Source organism: Danio rerio, chromosome 8 (assembly GCF_049306965.1).
Source record: "Danio rerio strain Tuebingen ecotype United States chromosome 8, GRCz12tu, whole genome shotgun sequence".
In the NCBI taxonomy this organism is placed as follows: domain Eukaryota; kingdom Metazoa; phylum Chordata; class Actinopteri; order Cypriniformes; family Danionidae; genus Danio; species Danio rerio.
This window is the reverse complement of record NC_133183.1, coordinates 4,244,948-4,263,341: the sequence shown is the minus strand read 5'-3', so window position 1 is coordinate 4,263,341 and position 18,394 is coordinate 4,244,948. Positions and strand designations below refer to the sequence as shown.

Here is an 18,394-nt window from a genome sequence, read left to right as displayed (position 1 = left end):
TGCGGTGCCCGCGGGACGGGACAGCCGCGGGAATGCAGACCTCTACAACAAGGTCCAACTGTGTTACTGCGTCAGCTAAACTCTCCCATTCTATTTTTTTTTCTTTTGTAATTAATTCCAGGGGACAAACTTGCAAATAACGCTGCTTTTCTCTGGTCTAACTCCGATAGGCGCACCTCCAAATCACATTCTGTTCAAAGTTTCTCTTTTCGCTTGGTTTTGCCAAAGAAGAGTCATTAGCATATTCATACGGGGGAGGAGGCAGGGAGGGGTTTTGTGCTCGTGCATGTGCGCTCTGTTTCACGTTCATTCGGATGTACAAAGAGAATATGCGTGGGATTTCGCGTACGCAGTGTTTCATGCATCTGAATTTTTTACCGCGTACGCACATTTACAGCTTTGTGCATATGCAATGTTTTACTATTAATTCAACGCAAATCTTCTACATGAGGCCCCTCGTGTGCGGGGCTGGATCGTATTTATCTGGCGTGGAGATGGTGGTTGAATTTTGACATTGCTCTGTTAAACATCACTTGGGAAATATTTGACAGGATAAAATATAAAAATTCAAAACATATTAAAATGATAAAATATCTCAAACTTCACAGTAGGACTAATATGTTTGTCTTTGACTGTATGCATGTGTTTACAAGGCTGCTTAAATATCACCAAAATACTTGTTTGCATATGTTTTTGGTCTTTGTTAAAAAGATGTTGATGTTTATATCACACATTTGCAGAATATTGACTTTTCTACCATAGTCAATTTACTCTGTACAGATAAATGACTTAAAAGCTTTCAGAATCAGGCTAAAATATTATTTAATTTCATCATTTCTTTAAACTTTATTTAGCCTCTCTTACATTGAAAAAAAAAATTCAGCAAAATTGTTACAAACATTTTATACGGGTTGAATTTAAACTAACAAACTAAATGTAGTAAAGTTCAACTTTGTTTGTTTAATTCAGCCCAAAATAAATTGTTTACAACCACATACATTGAGAAATTCAATCATCATTGAATCTTTAGCTGCGTCCCAAATGGCACACTATACATTATGCACTCATGCACTATGTACTTATGCACTTACACACTCATTAGGATAGTATATGTATGTAGTGTCGTCCCAAATGGCACACTGTATTTTTACTAAGCGGAAATTCAAACCGTTTCCCTGATGACGTTTGACGGTTGCCAAATGAGTGAAATAAACGACCGAATTATCAAATAATACCTGCCGCGAGTATAACCGCATTCACCATCGGGAGGCGCTATAATCACTCTCGTAGGAAAATTTTGCTTTCACCATCCAAACACAAAAAGTTATCCAACATGTCCGCCCGATAGCTCCGCCCCTTCCACTACGTGAGTAAACCTGCAGTCGTTGAGTGTGTGAAGTGTCCATCATTACACACTTCATTTTAGCGGCTGAATGAGTGCATCATCCGGGTAATTAAAGTGCACTTATTATTTTTAGAGCTTTCAGTGTGAACGCACTACTGACACTATTTATACTACAAAATAGCGTAGAATAGTGCATAAGTATGCGATTTGGGACGCAGCTTTTGTGTGTGTGTGCGTGCGTGCGTGCGTGTGTATGTGTGCGTGCATGCATGTGTGTGTGTGTGTGTGTGCCTGTGCGTGCATTTTAGCGCTGGACTGTCACTCAACAAACCAGTGTGATAAAACACTGCCACATTCATGTTCATCTGTTTCAGATCAAACTCAACACTTTTAAAGTGAACCTCTTGTGCTTTATGGAATATCACCTTTCATGCAGCGTGTGATGTACAGTAGCTGATTGTGAATCTACTGAAGGTCTGCGATGGTTTAAAGTTGAAAATAGATACTGAACTGCTGAAACGAGCTGTCAGCAATTCAAGTTTAAGTTCTGTCACTGATAATTGTTGAAATGTTATAAAGGTGTCCACCAGTCTCACCTTCCAGTTTTGGGAGTTTCACTTTAAAAGTGTCGCAAAACTTTTATTGTATCTGTGCAGAAATGTCGACACCTGCATGTTTTTCTAGTGAGCCTTGAGTGACACTTTTATTAAGAAAGACGAAAATGTGGCTTTAAAGCATGCAAAATAACAAACATGTAATGCAGTTTTTAGTTTAGTATTTTGTCATACATTTCATATTATTATTGTTTTAGAATTTAGATTGTACAGAATTTAGAATGGAACTTCTAGAACAGTCTCATGCTCTCCACTCCGTGACCACCACAGCAGCTGCTCAGGATACGGCCTGGTCCAGGATTACCTTAGGACCATCTCGTCCCTGGGGTCCGTTCTTCATACCTCGCTTAAATGATCTAAGATGATTTGACAGATCCTGGATCTTTTCATCTTGATAACTGATCTCTCGCTAATTTGGTTCTTCAAACAAGTTCATGAATCAGATTAGAATGTCTGGATGAACTGATCTGAGATCGCTGCGTGTGTTGTGAAGGACAGATCTATCAATCCTCGAAATCATGATCAGCAATGCAACGATTGGCTGACGGCACAGCAGCGTAATGACATCATCTGATTAATATTCAATTATCCATGTGAGCTAAATTACATCAAATTAGCAGTAAACGGTTTGATAAATATGACACGCTATAATGCTTCCACATTTGTTGTGAGCTGCAGGCTTTACACTTTCATGTGTCGAGTATTCATCATGTATTTCAAAGCAAATCAGTGTATTTAGTTCTACATTTAGAAAAGATTTTCTTTATTATAGTAGCCGTTTTTAAATCATTGTAAAGAATAACTGGTTGTTTACAAAAGCATTTTCAGATTGGTAAAGGCGTCTGCAACTTTTGTGAAGCATCAAATCACTGGCATATTAATAGTCAAAACATGTTTATGACTGCATAAATGTATTATTGCTTTAAAAAAGTCACATATTGCGCATTTCTATTATACACAATTTGTACTAAAGCGGTCTAAAAAGTTCATATCAATAAGTTTTCTCTTTGCACCACCAGGTGGCAGTCTTTGTACTTTCATTTCGAGGGTGCAGATTGAATAAGTTTTATTAATATGTATAACTTTATTTATTTTATTAATGACTATAACTATATATATATAGTTAAAAAAAATATGTACCATTTTCCCAAGTGTATATAACTACTACTGTAAGAAAATATCAGAATTCGGAACATACTTTCTATATTATCTTTGCCTGAACTGAGCCAATCTAATCCTGTTTATATGAATTGAACCTGCTCCCGATCAGGTTTGAGCTAGCAGAACTGTTGCTATGACAACAACTCTCGGATCAGCTTTGAAGAACGAAACGATCCTGGATCGTGTCAAATCGTCAATATCCAAATCCAGCTAACTGAGTAATCCACGTACGAAGAACGGACCCCTGGTCTTGGATCGAATCAGTGCCGCTGCATGGTCTGAAGGCCTCGGGATGATTATCCCCAGGTGGAATTGAGAATAAAGTGAATAATTAGCGTAGCTGCTGCTCATAGTGTATATAAATGAGATGAAGAAACCTGCGTGGAGCACATGCATGTATCATACCGCTAAGTGATGCACTGAGTGTATGCTCTGTTGTCAACAAGCTAGGCTGGAAACTAGAATCCTTAAAGTGGTAATTCACCCCAAAATGAAAAGTTACCAGCTATTTACCCTCCCTTTAAAAAGTTTCACAAAAGATGATGTTCTTCTGAATAAAACTAGAAACCTGTAACCACTAACATCCATAGTACTAAGTGAAGTTTATGTATAAACAAATTTCTAGAGGATCACGTGCTTACCCATATAGCAAAATTTCTCTGGCCCAGCTCTGGCCCACACAATCAGGTTTTGCTTGGCCCACATGTCGCAGTGAATTACGGTACATGACTGGACCAATTCTGGCTTCCAGACAAGGGCCAAGCACAGACCATATCTGGGCCAAGTCTCAGCCAAGTTAATAACTTATAACTGGGCCTGAACTGGGCCAGTAAGGTTGGTGTGTCACGATTGCAATGAAATTAATAAACCTATGAAGCGTTGCGCTTTAGGCACACTATGGGCCTTGTTTTTTCTCAGTGACCTGATTGGTAGAATTGATTTATTTAATCAAAAATTATTTTTATGTATTTTAAATGTGGGTCAAGACTGGCCAAACTCACGTGGCCCACAATAAATTTTTAAAATCTGGGCCAAATACTACGTTTTTCATCTGGCCCAAATCTTGTGTGCCGCATTATAGACGGTGCCACCTCTGCCAAACCCAGGCCATGGTTGGCCCACATGCTGTATGCCAGTGCCGGATGAATGCCTGATGTCCCAGCTTTATGCCAAATCTGGGCCAGAATTCTTTGCTACTAGGGTATGATTGCTAGCAGCTGGATCCACATTATCCAATTCACTACGCTCCAATCAGATGACTCCTAAACTACTATAAATAGCCTGGGTTTCATTCCACTGCTATCTTCGTTTTGAAGAGTCCCCCCTTCCACCCCTACTCCTCCTTTTTAGATGGGTGACACGGTGGCCTAGTGCGTAGCACTGTTGCCTCACAGCAAGAATGTCTCTGGTTCCAGGCTTTACCAAACCAGCAGACATTTCTGTGTGGAGTTTGCACTTCTCCCCGTGCTCACGTGGGTTTCCCCCGGGTTCCCCGGTTTCCTCCCACCGCTTAAAACATGCAAATTAAGTTAATTGATTAATCTAAATTGGCACCATACAAATGCTTCTAGTACGTAGTTATCTTCAAGAGCAATCACTTACTGTTCATTGGTTACTACAGCAGGGGAGTTCTCGAGATCTACCTGAGCTCAAACTCCCCTCCCGCCTTGCAACGGGAGGGAGCCCTGGGCTCGAGGATCTCATGAGCTCAGGGCTCTCTCCGGGGACAGCATGCCAAACAAGCTTTTATAATTAATCATCAGCTAAGTGTGAACTCTTGAAAAAACAAATACTATGAAAGTCAATGGTTACAGGTTTCCAACGCTTATCAAAATATCTTGAATATCTATAAATATCTATAAGAAACTCACATTTAGAACAAGAATATTGCATAAAACATTTGCGAAGAGAACAAAATTGCTTTACTAGCGCCAAACATCACAAATTAAAATGCAATTTGCTGCATCTTTCCAAAAATGTGCATCTTGTGTCCACATTAGGACCGTTACTTGCTCCCTAATCGCCTTGTCCTCCTCTTTTCAGCCTATGAGGAGCATCCGCCAAATAAAGAGGCTGAAGAGGCCGAGCAACATCACTGACCATGTAATTATCCACTCATGTCTGTGCTCTGCTGTCAGTCAGTGCTGCTTTCTGACCCGTCCCGTCCCGGCCCTCCGCCCTGCTCCACATCCACCCCCTTCCACTGTCACCTTTCCCACCTTCCCTGTCACCCGCACGTGTCCATGGCTCTCATTTTGGAGTGAGAGGCCACCCGCGGACGCCACATCTTTCTGTCTGCGCGTCTCATTAGAAACAGCTTGGCTGCGGGGCTGACAGCACTAATCCAGGGAGCATCTCTCACACTGTCTATACCGAGCTCCATCTGCCCTGCGCATGAACTGCCCAAACCGCTGGACAAAACCTCGGCCCGCAAAACTCACCGCTGCCTAATGGGCTTCTGCAGAGCGAGTGGGCATTTTAAAAAGAGAGGATTCAGGTAAAAATGAACATGGGGTCATTATTTACTCACCATCATGAAGGATGACGATGGGCTCTTTTATTAGGCATGTTATTGTAAAATGACAATGTCAAACTCTACAAATTAGACACAGTTATTGGGGATTTTATAAATAATCATTTTAAATTATGGTGCTTGCTTTGTGCTCGCTTTGCACAGTGTCTTTATAATTAAAAATGTAAATGTTTGTATCGTTTTGCATATTTTTTGTATTATAACTTTAAATATTATTTAATTATTAATAAGATAATTAACATATTCATTATTATTTTGGGTTTCTTTTTACTTTTATAAAACGTTAAAATTTTATATACACTTTTATATACTATTTTTTATAAAAAAACATGTATAAATACTACAATCTTAATATTAATATTATAATTAATAATCTAAATATTATAATGTTTATACATATTATAATATAAATATTATGTACTATAATACTATAATATATATATATATATATATATATATATATATATATATATATATATATATATATATATATATATATAATACATAATATAATATCATATATATATATATATATATATATATATATATATATCGCATATTTTTTTAATTATAACTTTAAATATTATTTAATTATTAATAAGTTAATTAACATATTCATTATTATTTTGGGTTTCTTTTTACTTTTATAAAACGTTAAAATAATTTTATATACACTTTTATATACTATATTTTTTTATAAAAACATGTATAAATACTATCATCTTAATATAAATACTTCAATTAATAATATAAATATTATTATAAGGTTTATATATATTATAATATAAATATTATATACTGTAATACTATAAAATATATTGTATCTATAATCTTATATTTATTAATGTATGTCTATATAATACTTACAGTATTATTTATAGAATATCATTTATTTATTCAATTATATATATATATATATATATATATATATATATATATATATATATATATATATATATATAACAATTATATATTAAGATATATATCAATTATATGTATATATATATATATATATATATATATATATATATATACACACACACACGTGTGTGTGTGTGTGTGTGTGTGTGTGTGTGTGTGTGTGTGTGTGTGTTATGATAAAAATTTCATGTTTTAAGAAATACTAAGCCAAAATTAAGTGAGTTTTTTTCCTTAAAAGAAGCAAAATAATCTCCCAATGGGGGTAAGCAAAGTATTGTTTTTTTCTTATGACATTGGATTATTTTGCTGACCCCGTTGGTGGGTTATTTTGCTTGATTTAAATAAAAACTGATTTAATTTTGACTCATTATTTCATTTAAAAAGACAACGTGTTTTGCTGGTAAGTAATCAAATCAAGATTTTTTTTTATTTATTTATTTATTTTTTTTTTTTTGCAGTGTGGGAATGTAAAAATATAAATACCACCGTATTTTTATGACAGAAGATATTGTGATACTTGTGCATAAATTTTAAATTATTATTTTTTGTAATATAAAAAAACTTGAAATATAATTAATAAATATTTAGAGATGTTTTGTTACTTTAAAAAAAGCATTTTGACAACATCATTGTACATTTTTATAATACAATTATTATAATATTTATAAATTATTACTACTAGTAGTGTTATTTATATAATAACATTCATTCGTTCATTCAATCATTTTATTTAATATGTACACACACATAAATATAATGCATGCTAAAATTGTGGCATTGATAAAATTGTAATTATTCAACTTTTTTTTTGTTTGTTTGTTTATTTTGCATTTTCTTGAGTAAAAATATTGTCTTGTTTTTAAGAAATAAGAAGCCAAAATTCAAAAGTTTTTCCTTAAAAGAAGCAAAATAATCTCCCAATAGGGGTAAGCAAAAATACTGTTGTTTTTCCTTTTGACATTAGATTATTTTGCTGACCCTATTGGCAGGTTATTGTGCTTGTTTTAAGGAATTAATTTTTTTAATAATTAATTTTGACTCAATATTTCTTTAAAAAAGGCAATTTGTTTTGTTTTTAAGTTATAGAAATAAGAAATTATTTTTTTGCAGTGTGGAAATGTAAAAATATAAATACCACAGTATTTTTATGACTGAAGATATTGTGATACTTGTGCATAAATTTTAAATTATTATTTTTTGTATAATTTTTGTATTATAAATATTCATTCATTCATTCTTTTCGGCTTAGTCCCTTTATTATTCTCGGGTCGCCACAGCAGAATGAACTGTCAACTTATCCAGCACATGTTTCACGCAGCAGATGCCCTTCCAGCTGCATCAGTGGGAAACACTCATACACTCTCACTACGGACAATTTTAGCTTACCCAATTCACCTATAGCACATGTCTTTGGACTGTGGGGGAAACCGGAGCACCCGGAGGAAACCTACCCGAACGCTGGGAGAACATGCAAACTCCACACATAAATGCCAACTGAGCCAGCCGAGGCTCGAAGCAGTGACCTTCTTGCTGTGAGACGACAACACTACCTACTACTCCACCGCATCACCTATTATAAATATTAAAAACTTGGAATACTATTTATTTAATAATAAATGTTTAGAGATGTTTTTTTTTACCTTTAAAAAAAGGTTTAATAATTTTGACAATATCATTGCACTTTTTAATGATACAATTATCATAATAGTTTAGTAATAATATTTGTATTATAACTTTAAACATGATTTCATAATTAATAAATGTTTAGAGAATTAAAATATTCATAATTTTTTAGGGGATTTTTACTTTTATAAAAGTTTAATAATTTTGACAATAACTGTACAAATAAGACTTTCTCCAGAAGAAAAAATATAATCAGACGTACTGTAAAAATTTCCTTGCTCTGCTAAACATCATCACAATATATATATATATATATATATATATATATATATATATATATATATATATATATATATATATATATATATATATATATATATATATTCTTATAAATTATGTAGAGTAAAAAATATTGTTTTACATTTTAGAAATAATGAGTCCAAATTGTGTGATTTTACTTAAAACAAGCTAAATTATCTGCCTTTGGAGTTAGTAAAATAAATTTATTTCAAACTAAAAAAAAGATTACTCTATTAATAATTTTGTCTGTTTGAAAATAAAAGAAAATGACAATTGAAAAAATATTACCACCATAGTATTTTTCTGTACTTTATTTTATTTCAAAATTGATTTTAATTAAAGTATTTATTTCTTATTGTTTAATGTTTTTCTCTATTATGCATGTTTTTGCAACTCATTCAACTCATTCACTTTCATTTTATTTTATTTTATTTTATCCAGTTTTGTTTAACTTCATGCTTTTTTGTCCTTCTTAGGCACATGATGATCCAGCATGAAGAAAAAAAAAATATTCTCAGATGCTGTTGGCCTAAATAAATCTCCATAAACATACAGTACAACGCGATTCACATGATATTAGCAGCTACTCATGTACTCAAACTGCAGAAAGGAGGTCGATCTGGAGGCCTGCAGCTGTGCAGATTAGCAGACATTACGAGGAGAAGCTCAGGAGAATCTGCACGTGCTCAGATGGCCTTGTACGACTTAAAAACAAACCCGAATGCTCTTGTTTCGTTCGCTGTTTGTCCTTGAAGGAGCTGCTGATGTGAAGCTGTGTTTGATGTGTTGATAAACAATGCCAGGTCACATGATCCTGTCTTAAAAAAAACACTGAATCAATTAGTGTGAGAGTAAGTGGTGAAATATTGATGAGGACGTGTGTCCAGAGGCCGGATGTATCCCACAATGCTCTGCTGTTGCCAGGATGATGTTGGGGGTTGCCATGGTGTTGTCATAGTGTTCTAAGTGATTATGACTTTGTTCTGCTGTTGCCAAGCTGTTGTAGGTGCTTGCCATGGTGTTGTCATGGTGATCTAAGTGATTGCGACTCTGTTCTGCTATTGCCAAGCTGTTGTAGGTGGTTGCCATGGTGTTGTCATGGTTTTCTAAGTGATTAAGACTTTGTTCTGCCGTTGTCAAGCTGTTTTGTGTGGTTTTATGTGGTTGCCATTGTGTTCTAAATGATTAAGACTTTGTTCTGCTGTTGCCAAACTGTTGTAGGTGGTTGCCATGGTGTTGCTTTTGTACGTTGAGTGGTCTCTAAGACTTTCTTCAGCTGTTACCAAGCAGTTATTGGTGGTTGCCATGGTGTTGTCATGGTGTTCTAAGTGAATAAGACTTTGTTCTGCTGTTTCTAAGCTGTTATATTTGGTTGCTATGGTGTTGCTGTTGTAAGTGGAGTGGTTGCTAAGACTTTGTTCTGCTGTTTCTAAGTTGTTATAGGTTGTTGCCATGGTGTTGCGATTGTATGGGTAGTGGCTGCTAAGACTTTCTTTTGTTGTTGGCAAGCTGTTGTATGTGGTTGCCATGGCACTGTTATGGTGTTCTAAGTGATTAGGACTTTGTTCTGCTGTTTTTAAGCTGTTATAGGTGGTTGACATGGTGTTGTTATGGTGTTCTAGGTGATTAAAACTTTGTTCTGCTGCTTCTAAGCTGTTATAGGTGGTTGCCATGGTGTTGTCATGGTGATCTAAGTGATTATGACTTTGTTCTGCCGTTGCCAAGCTGTTATAGGTGATTGTCGTGGTGTTGTCATGTTGATCTAAGTGATTAAGACTTTGTGCTGCTGTTGATGAGCTGTTATTGGTGGTTGCCATGATGTTGTCATGGTGTTCCCAGTGATTAAGACTTTGTTCTGCCGTTACCAAGCTGTTGTAGGTGGTTGTCATGGTGTTACTATTGTACGTTGAGTGGTCTCTAAGACTTTCTTCAGCTGTTACCAAGCAGTTATTGGTGGTTGCCATGGTGTTGTCATGGTGTTCTAAGTGAATAAGACTTTGTTCTGCCGTTTCTAAGCTGTTATATTTGGTTGCTATGGTGTTGCTATTGTAAGTGGAGTGGTCGCTAAGACTTTGTTCTGCTGTTTCTAAGCTGTTATAGTTGGTTGGCATGGTGTTGCGATTGTATGAGGAGTGGCTGCTAAGACTTTCTTTTGTTGTTGCCAAGCTGTTGTATGTGGTTGTCATGGTGCTGGCATGGTGTTCTAAGTGATTAAGACTTTGTTCTGCTGCTTCTAAGCTGTTAGAGGTGGTTGACATGGTGTTGCTATGGTGTTCTGAATGATTGTTAAGACTTTGTTCTGCTGTTACTAAGCTGTCACAATTGACTGCCATGGTGTTGCTGTGGTGTTCTGAGGCATTGTTAAGCATATGTTCTGCTGTTGCTAAGCTGATATACGTGGTTGCCATGGTGTTCTGAGGCACTATTAAAAATATATTCTGCTGTTGTTGCCATGGGGTTGTGATTGTATGTGGAGGGGTTGTTAAGACTTTGTTCCACTGTTGCTAAGCAGTGTACGTTAGTTGCCACGGTTTTGCTGTGGTGTTCAGCATGATTGTTAAAAAATTTACTGCTATTGCCAAGCTGTTACAGATGGTTGCCATGGTGTTGCTATGGTGTTCTGAGGCACTGTTAAGCATACATCTTGCTCTTCTTTGGCTTTTATAGTTGGTTGCCATGGTGTTGCTGTGGTGTTCTGAGTGATTAAGACATTGCTCTGCTGTTGCCGAGCTGTAACAGGTGCTTTCCAGGGTGTAGTTGTGGTGTTCTGAGTAAAAGGTTAAGCATCTGTTCTGCTGTTGGCAAGGTGTTACAGATTGTTGCCATGGTGTTCTAAGTGATTAAGACTTTGTTCTGCTGTTGCGAAGCAGTGTACGAAGTGTACGATAGTTGCCATGGTGTTGCTAAGGTGTTTAAAATGATTGTTGAGACTTTTTTTCTGCTGTTGCTAAGCTTTTACAGGTGGTTGCCATGGTGTTACTATGGTGTTCTGGGGCAATGTTAAGTATATGTTGTTAGGCTGTTGTAGGTGGTTGCCATGGTGTTTTCATGTTGTTCCAAGTGAATAAGACTTTGTTATACTGTTGTCAAGCTGTTGTAGGTGGTTGCCATGGTGTTGCTATTGTATGTTGAGTGGTCTCTAAGACTTTGTTTGGCTGTTAACAAGCAGTGGTTGCCATGTTGTTATGGTGTTCTAAGTAATTAAGACTTTGTTCTGCTGTTTCTAAACTGTTATAGTTGGTTGCCATGGTGTTGCAATTGTATGTTCAGCTGTTGCTTGGACTTTTTTGTTGTTGTCAAGTTGTTATAAGTGGTTGTTGGGGTGTTCTAAGTGATCAAGCCTTTGTTCTGCTGTTTCTAAGCTGTTATAGTTGGTTGCTATGGTGTTGCTATTGTAAGTGGAGTGGTCGCTAAGACTTTGTTCTGCTGTTTCTAAGCTGTTATAATTGGTTTCCATGGTGTTGCGATTGTATGAGAAGTGGCTGCTAAGACTTTCTTTTGTTGTTGCCAAGCTGTTGTATGTGGTTGCCATGGTGCTGCTATTATGTTCTGAGGCAATGTAAAGCATATGTTGTTAGGCTGTTGTAGGTGCTTGCCATGGTGTTGTTATGGTGTTCAAAGTGATTAAGACTTTGTTCTGCTGTTCCTAAGCTGTTATAGGTGGTTGCCATGGTGTTGCTATGGTGTTCTGAGTAATTGTTAAGACTTTGTTCTGCTGTTACTAAGCTGTTACAGCTGCTTTCCATGGTGTTGCTGTGGTGCTTTGAGCCACTGGTGAGCATATGTTCTGCTGTTGCTAAGCTGTTATAGGGGTTGCCATGGTGTTCTGGTGCACTGTTAAACATATGTTCTGCTGTTGTTAGGCTGTTAATGTTGTTGCCATGGTGTTTATGGGGTGTTCTGAGCGATTAAGACTTTCTTCTGCTGTTGCCAAGCTGTTACAGGTGGTTGCCATGGTGTAGTTGTGGTGTTCTGAGCAACTGTGTTCTGCTGTTGCTAAAGTGTTACAGGTGGTTGCTATGGTGTTTCTATGGTGTTCTGAGTTACTAAGACTTTGTTCCACTGTTGATAAGCTGTTACAGGTGGTTGCTATGGTGTTCTAATTGGTAGTTAAGGCCGCTGTTCTGTGGTTTCTGATAGTCTTTGATGGATGTGGCTCAAATCTGTTAATCGGTGTGAATCTGTTCAGAGAATCTGCTCAATTAAGGCGTCAGAGCTACCTCCAGAAGTGTGCATCTGCATCATTTACAGCAGAGCGAGTGAATCTCTGCTTTAAACTCTCCGTGTCAGCCGTCCTCACAGCCTCTCAGCCGGCTCTCAACCAGTCACACGTTTTTTTCCTCTCCACAGCCTCCGACGCCTTAAATGAAACACCAGGCTCTGCTCGGCCACAGAACATTTCCATGCTAACCATGTTCCCCGACTCTCCTCGTCTGCGGAGTTAGTTACCGCGTGCACCCTGTGAAAAAAATGCAGGAGGGAAACTATTATCTTTAGTCGGTGTGTGTGAGTCTGGCGCTGGAGTACGCCGCCTTCATTTTCCCAGTCAGCAGGTGTCCTCGCAGGGTTATAATAGGCCTTACATGTGTAATTAACACGTGGAGAGGCAAGCGGGAGCCGGGACAGCAGGAGAAAAAACGCTCTCATTCTCCTCCAGAGTTTCTCCTCCTTTCTCTGGATGTCAGTCCTTCTGGACGCGAACACACTTCCAAACGTCCCCCTCTCACCTCCTGCTCTCTTTCACACGGGTTTTGTTCTTCTCTTTCGCTCGCCACCTCTTTCTCTTAGCGATGATCTTGATCTCTCGTTCTCTTCTCCGGGAGCTGTAAAATACTGCCTGGTTGAAGACAATGCAGACAGCGGTGAAAAGACACGCAGACGTGTGTGAGAGTCAACACGCTGCGCTGCATGAGGGAAATAGCCCAAGAGTGCATCTGTGAAGGCAATGCACAATTATAAAGTAGCAGTGTATAGACCACATTCATTCATTTAAGGCTCAGTGCCTTTATTAATCTGGGGTCGCCACAGTGGAATGACCTGCCAACTTGTCCAGCATATGTTTTACACAGCGGATGCCCTTCCAGCCACAACCCATCACTGGGAAACACCCATACACACTCATTCACACTTATACACTGCGGGCAGTTTAGTTTGTTTAGTTAGTTTGTTCAAACTGTCGCCTCACAGCAAGAAGGTCACTGGTTTGAGCCTCGGCTGAATTAGTTGGCATTTCTGTGTGGAGTTTGCATGTTCTGCCCACGTTCGTGTGGGTTTCCCTCTGGGTGCTCCGGTTTCCCCCACAGTCCAAAGATTTGTGGTACAGGTGAATTGGGTGAGCTAAAGTTTCCGTAGTGTATGTGTGAATGAGTGTGTATGGATGTTTCCCAGAGATGGGTTGCAGCTGGAAGGGGATCCGCTATGTAAAACATATTGTAACAGAATGAAATGTCTGTCCATTGTTATTTTAATCTATGGTAAATGAAAGGAAAAGACTTTTCTAATGGCAACTACAGGGCACTAGAGGGTGCTGGTGAGATACATAGAGGTATAAAAGGTGAGAAGAAGAAGAGGAAAGAGGTTTTTTTAGGTTGTTGCTAGAGCGGATACGTTTGCGGCCGGAAGTTAACGCGAATTATTTCTATTATTTATTACATTTCACATTTGTTGTATTTTATTAACGTCTACCCCCACCCCAACCCTAAACCCAACCGTCACAGTAATGTAAAAACTGTAGCTGTAACGAGTATTAGGTATGTTATCTATTAAATTACCCAATAAAATGTATTTTTTAATGCCTACCCCCACCCCAACCCTCACAGTACTGTATTGTTATACAGTGTCATGAAAAATGGAGCTTTATTAATGTGCATATCGCACTTCCGGCCGGCCGCATATCCGATCTAGACTTTACCGTTTTTTTTATGGAGCACGTGGTTCTTTGAGGCTACTTCAAGCTAATAATAGTTTTGTGAAGTATTTGTTGGGAAATCTAGAGTTTTAAGCTCAGCTTAAGGACTTCCATAATGTTGTAATGGTATGATGTCTGATTAATCTTGGACGATTTTTCTTTGAGGACATCATGAAGTTTCGTTCAACCGTTGACTGTGAGTTTGAAGAAGTGGATCAACGACTCAATGCACTCAATGTTTTTTTTTGTTCAGAAGAAGGGATCATCATCAAACAGCTAAGACATTTGTTGTTTTGTGTGGGTTTGGGAGAAGTTTAAAAGAGTTTGGGGATTTATTAGTTTTGTTTTTGAGTGCATCGTTCAGTGAACCTGTATGTTTTCCATTTGGGAAAGAAAATATATATGCATAGAATAAACATTTGCTAGCCTCAGTATTTCACTAATATCCTAGTGGTTAACCTTTTCAATGTGACTGCAATGAATAAAACAATGAAAAGTTACAATATGATGGATAAGTTGGCGGTTCATTCCGCTGTGGCGACCCCAGATTAATAAAGGGACTTAGCCGAAAAGAAAACAAATGAATGAATTCACCCATAGTGCATGTGTTTGTACTACAAACCGGAGCACCACGGGGAGAACATGCAAACTCCACACAGAAATGCTCAGCTGGTCAATGTCAATGTTCATGATAAACATGATACATTGTACAGGGTTCATACACACTTTTACTATTACAATTCCACGACTTTTCCAAGACATTTCCAGAACTTTCAAGTACATTTTCATAATGAAATGTTTCCTGTAATGTCTACATACACATGATGAATAATAATTCAAGAGTTCACACTTAGCTTGACTATTTTAGCAAGTTTGGCATGCTGTCTCGGGAGAGAACCCTGAGCTCGAAGATAGATGAGCCCAAGGCTCCCGCCTGGTTAATAAGCATTAGGAGGGATATGAGATCAGGTAGTTCTCAATTACTTCCCAATGATAGACCGCTAATTTTACGTAGTAGGTGCTTGTGACTTTAACTTTTGTTGCATGTTTTTTGTGTGGGAGGAAACCGGAGTACCTGGGGAAAACCCACGCGAACACGGGGAAAACATGCAAACTCCGCACAGAGAGTGTCAATTGGCTCAGCTAGCGTTTGAACCAATGACCTCCTTGCTGTGGGGCAACAGTGCTAGCCACTGAGCCATCGTGTTGCCCGAACTTAGAATTGAGGAGGAGGAAGAAGGGATGGATAGGCGGGTTTTCTAAAACGAAGATGAGTAATGAAGTTCAGGCCGGATATTTATATGAAATTTGGAATGATCCGATTGGCTAGTTAGCAATAGGGATCAGATGTAGTCCTATCACATGCTCCTCTCGAAATTAGTTCGTGAAACTTCACGAAAAATCAAAGAACACACAACAATCTATTTTATTTATCTATTTAGCTGTTTTTTATTTATCTATTCAATCTATTTATCTATTTTAAATCTGTTTTTATATCTATGTGAAATTGATTTTAATAGTGCTAACACAGCACTAACATTGTGAGAGCGAGTTGTTTGCAGAGGACAGACAAGTAGTAAAGACAACTATCCTATAGTTAAGTTAGAGCTGCACAATATATCGTTTCAGCATCGATATCGCAATGTGTGCATCCGCAATTGTCGAATCGCAGGATATCCAATGTTGGGATTATAGTTTAATAGAGTTTAATCATCATGAAGGAAAAAGTTTACCTGCATGCATTTTTAAAGAGATCACCTAAAAATGACTCACCATTATCATTACACCCTTCACTTGTTTCTTGAGTTTTCTTTTTGTAAATGAACACAAAAAGAATATAATTGAATGACTCCTATAGTATTGAAACAAGTGAAGTGTGAGTAAATAGAGAGTACATATTATTAATCTTTGATTGAACTGTTCCTTTAAGGTCTGTGACTTCTTCTTCTTCTTCTTGGGATGGGATGGACAAGTTCAGCAACAATACTTAGCTAGGCTGTGGCATTGACACAATGCTCAATTGGTACTAATGGACCCAAAGTGTGCCAAGAAAATATCCCCAGTTTCCTGTTCTTAGCTGACAGGAGCGACACCCGGTGTGGTCTTCTGTTGGTGTACCCCATCCACCTCAAGCTTGGACGTGTTGTGTGTTCAGAGATGCTCTTCTGCAGACCTCGGTTGTAACGAGTGCTTATTTGAGTTACTGCTGCCTTTCTATCAGCTGGAACCAGTCTGGCCATTCTCCTCTGACCTCTGGCATCAACAAGGCATTTGCGCCCACAGAACTGACGCTCACTGGATATTTTCTCTTTTTTAGACCATTCTCTGTAAACCCTAGAGATGGTTGTGCGTGAAAATCCCAATAGATCAGCAGTTTCTGAAATACTCAGACAAGCCCGTCTGGTCCCAACAACCATGCCACGTTCAAAGTCACTTAAATGCGTGTAGTTGCTGCCATGTGATTGGCTGATTAGAAACTTACGTTAACAAGCAATTAGATAGTTTGGCTGGCATTTGTACACACTTTTAATTCCAATGGTTGTATATAAGTAGGTGTGTGTGTGTGTGTGTGTGTGTGTGTGTGTGTGTGTGTTTATATTTAAATAAATTGTAATATTTTGACATAAATTACATTTTATATGTAAAAACTAAATATAAACTTGTACATCATTTATGTAATTTGCATATATATTACCATATATCAGATTTCTATATGGGGTTCCATTAATAATATTAGAATGCCGCTTTAACAAGCAGCTGTCTGTGCAGGCCGTAGGCATCAAGGCAGGTTTTGGAACAGAGCTGATGTAAAGAATATACCCCCCGCCCCCCCACCAAAAAAAAACTCCCGCTGAGAAAACCAGCGAGCGTCTGACAGAAGCCCCTCTCGCGAAACCTGTAATTAACCGCCGATACATTAATTAAGAGTTAACGCGGAGAGAAAAGCTGTGGTCTAATTGAGGCCGACGTGGGCTGTAATTAGAGCTATAGTCACACATTGAGATTTTATGAATGAGTGACTTTGCCAGGTTTTGACGCCTTCTCGTTCTCCTGCACCAGCCACTAGCTGTTATTAGCCCGCGCGGACGTGAAGGAGACAATATGTTGCCGGTCTTTTTTTTTTTTTTTTTGCTCAATCCAAACAGCAGATTTTTTTCTCCAGGCTCTCTCCGACTCTCCCTGTTGTTAATTAGGGGTGTCCGACACGTGGGGGAAGAGGAGGAGGTGCTGGGAGCTGGGAATCCAATTATTTCTCTCTTTTTTGCCCCAAACGTTTTTTCCTTTCTCCAGTCTGTCGGAGAGAGGTGGATGAGATGTGGACAAGGACAGAGAGTCCGGATGACCAGGAGCTGAGAGACGTTTGTTTTCTTGTTTTCATGCTGAGATGACCAGCCATGTCATGATGTGCGCTAACTTGCATTCACTCCCCGCTTACTACATTATTCGCTGTTTTGTTTTGGTTTGTTTGTTTGTTTATTGTGTCGGCTCAATCACACTCTACAAATCATGTCACGGCTTCTTCTGTGTACATACACATTAATTAGCATGGTAGAGTATGAAAGAAGTCTGATACAAAATATACAGTAATATGAAATATTTTACATTTTAAAATGTCATTTATTGCTGTGAAGTTTTCGCATATCTTACAAATGCAGAACTGTGGGACTTTACAGTATGTGTCACCATTGTTCGCATATGTATATTATAAGTGATAGATGTTATTATGTTCCAGGGTATTTTAAAATATATATAAGTGTGTATAATTACCAGGTTATTTTAAATGCAGGCACATTTATATTGTATTCAGTGGTAGTAAGAGTACTTTAAAATCATACTCAAGTAAAAAAAAAAAGTACCATTACTTGCCTAAAGATGTAGCGCAAGTAGGGTAAAAGTATCTGCTGTGAGTATTACTCAAAGTATGAGTAAAAAGACTTTGAAAAAAGTACTCAAGAGTAGTAAGTATTACACTGCAAAAGCTGATGCGT

The 18,394-nt window shown here is 37.8% G+C and overlaps 2 protein-coding genes across 2 annotated transcripts in view; both read left to right on the top strand.

The window, feature by feature from the left end:
• Positions 1-18,394, top strand: part of acaa2 (acetyl-CoA acyltransferase 2) — a 654,279-nt gene that overhangs the window by 130,543 nt on the left and 505,342 nt on the right. The window lies entirely within an intron of this gene.
• The window catches only part of LOC137489725 (uncharacterized), a 112,182-nt gene that overhangs the window by 78,308 nt on the left and 15,480 nt on the right, over positions 1-18,394 (top strand). The window contains exon 4 of the mRNA XM_073910018.1: positions 5,164-5,617. The gene's annotated coding sequence lies outside the window, so the exon portion shown is untranslated. The remainder of the gene's footprint in view (positions 1-5,163; positions 5,618-18,394) is intronic.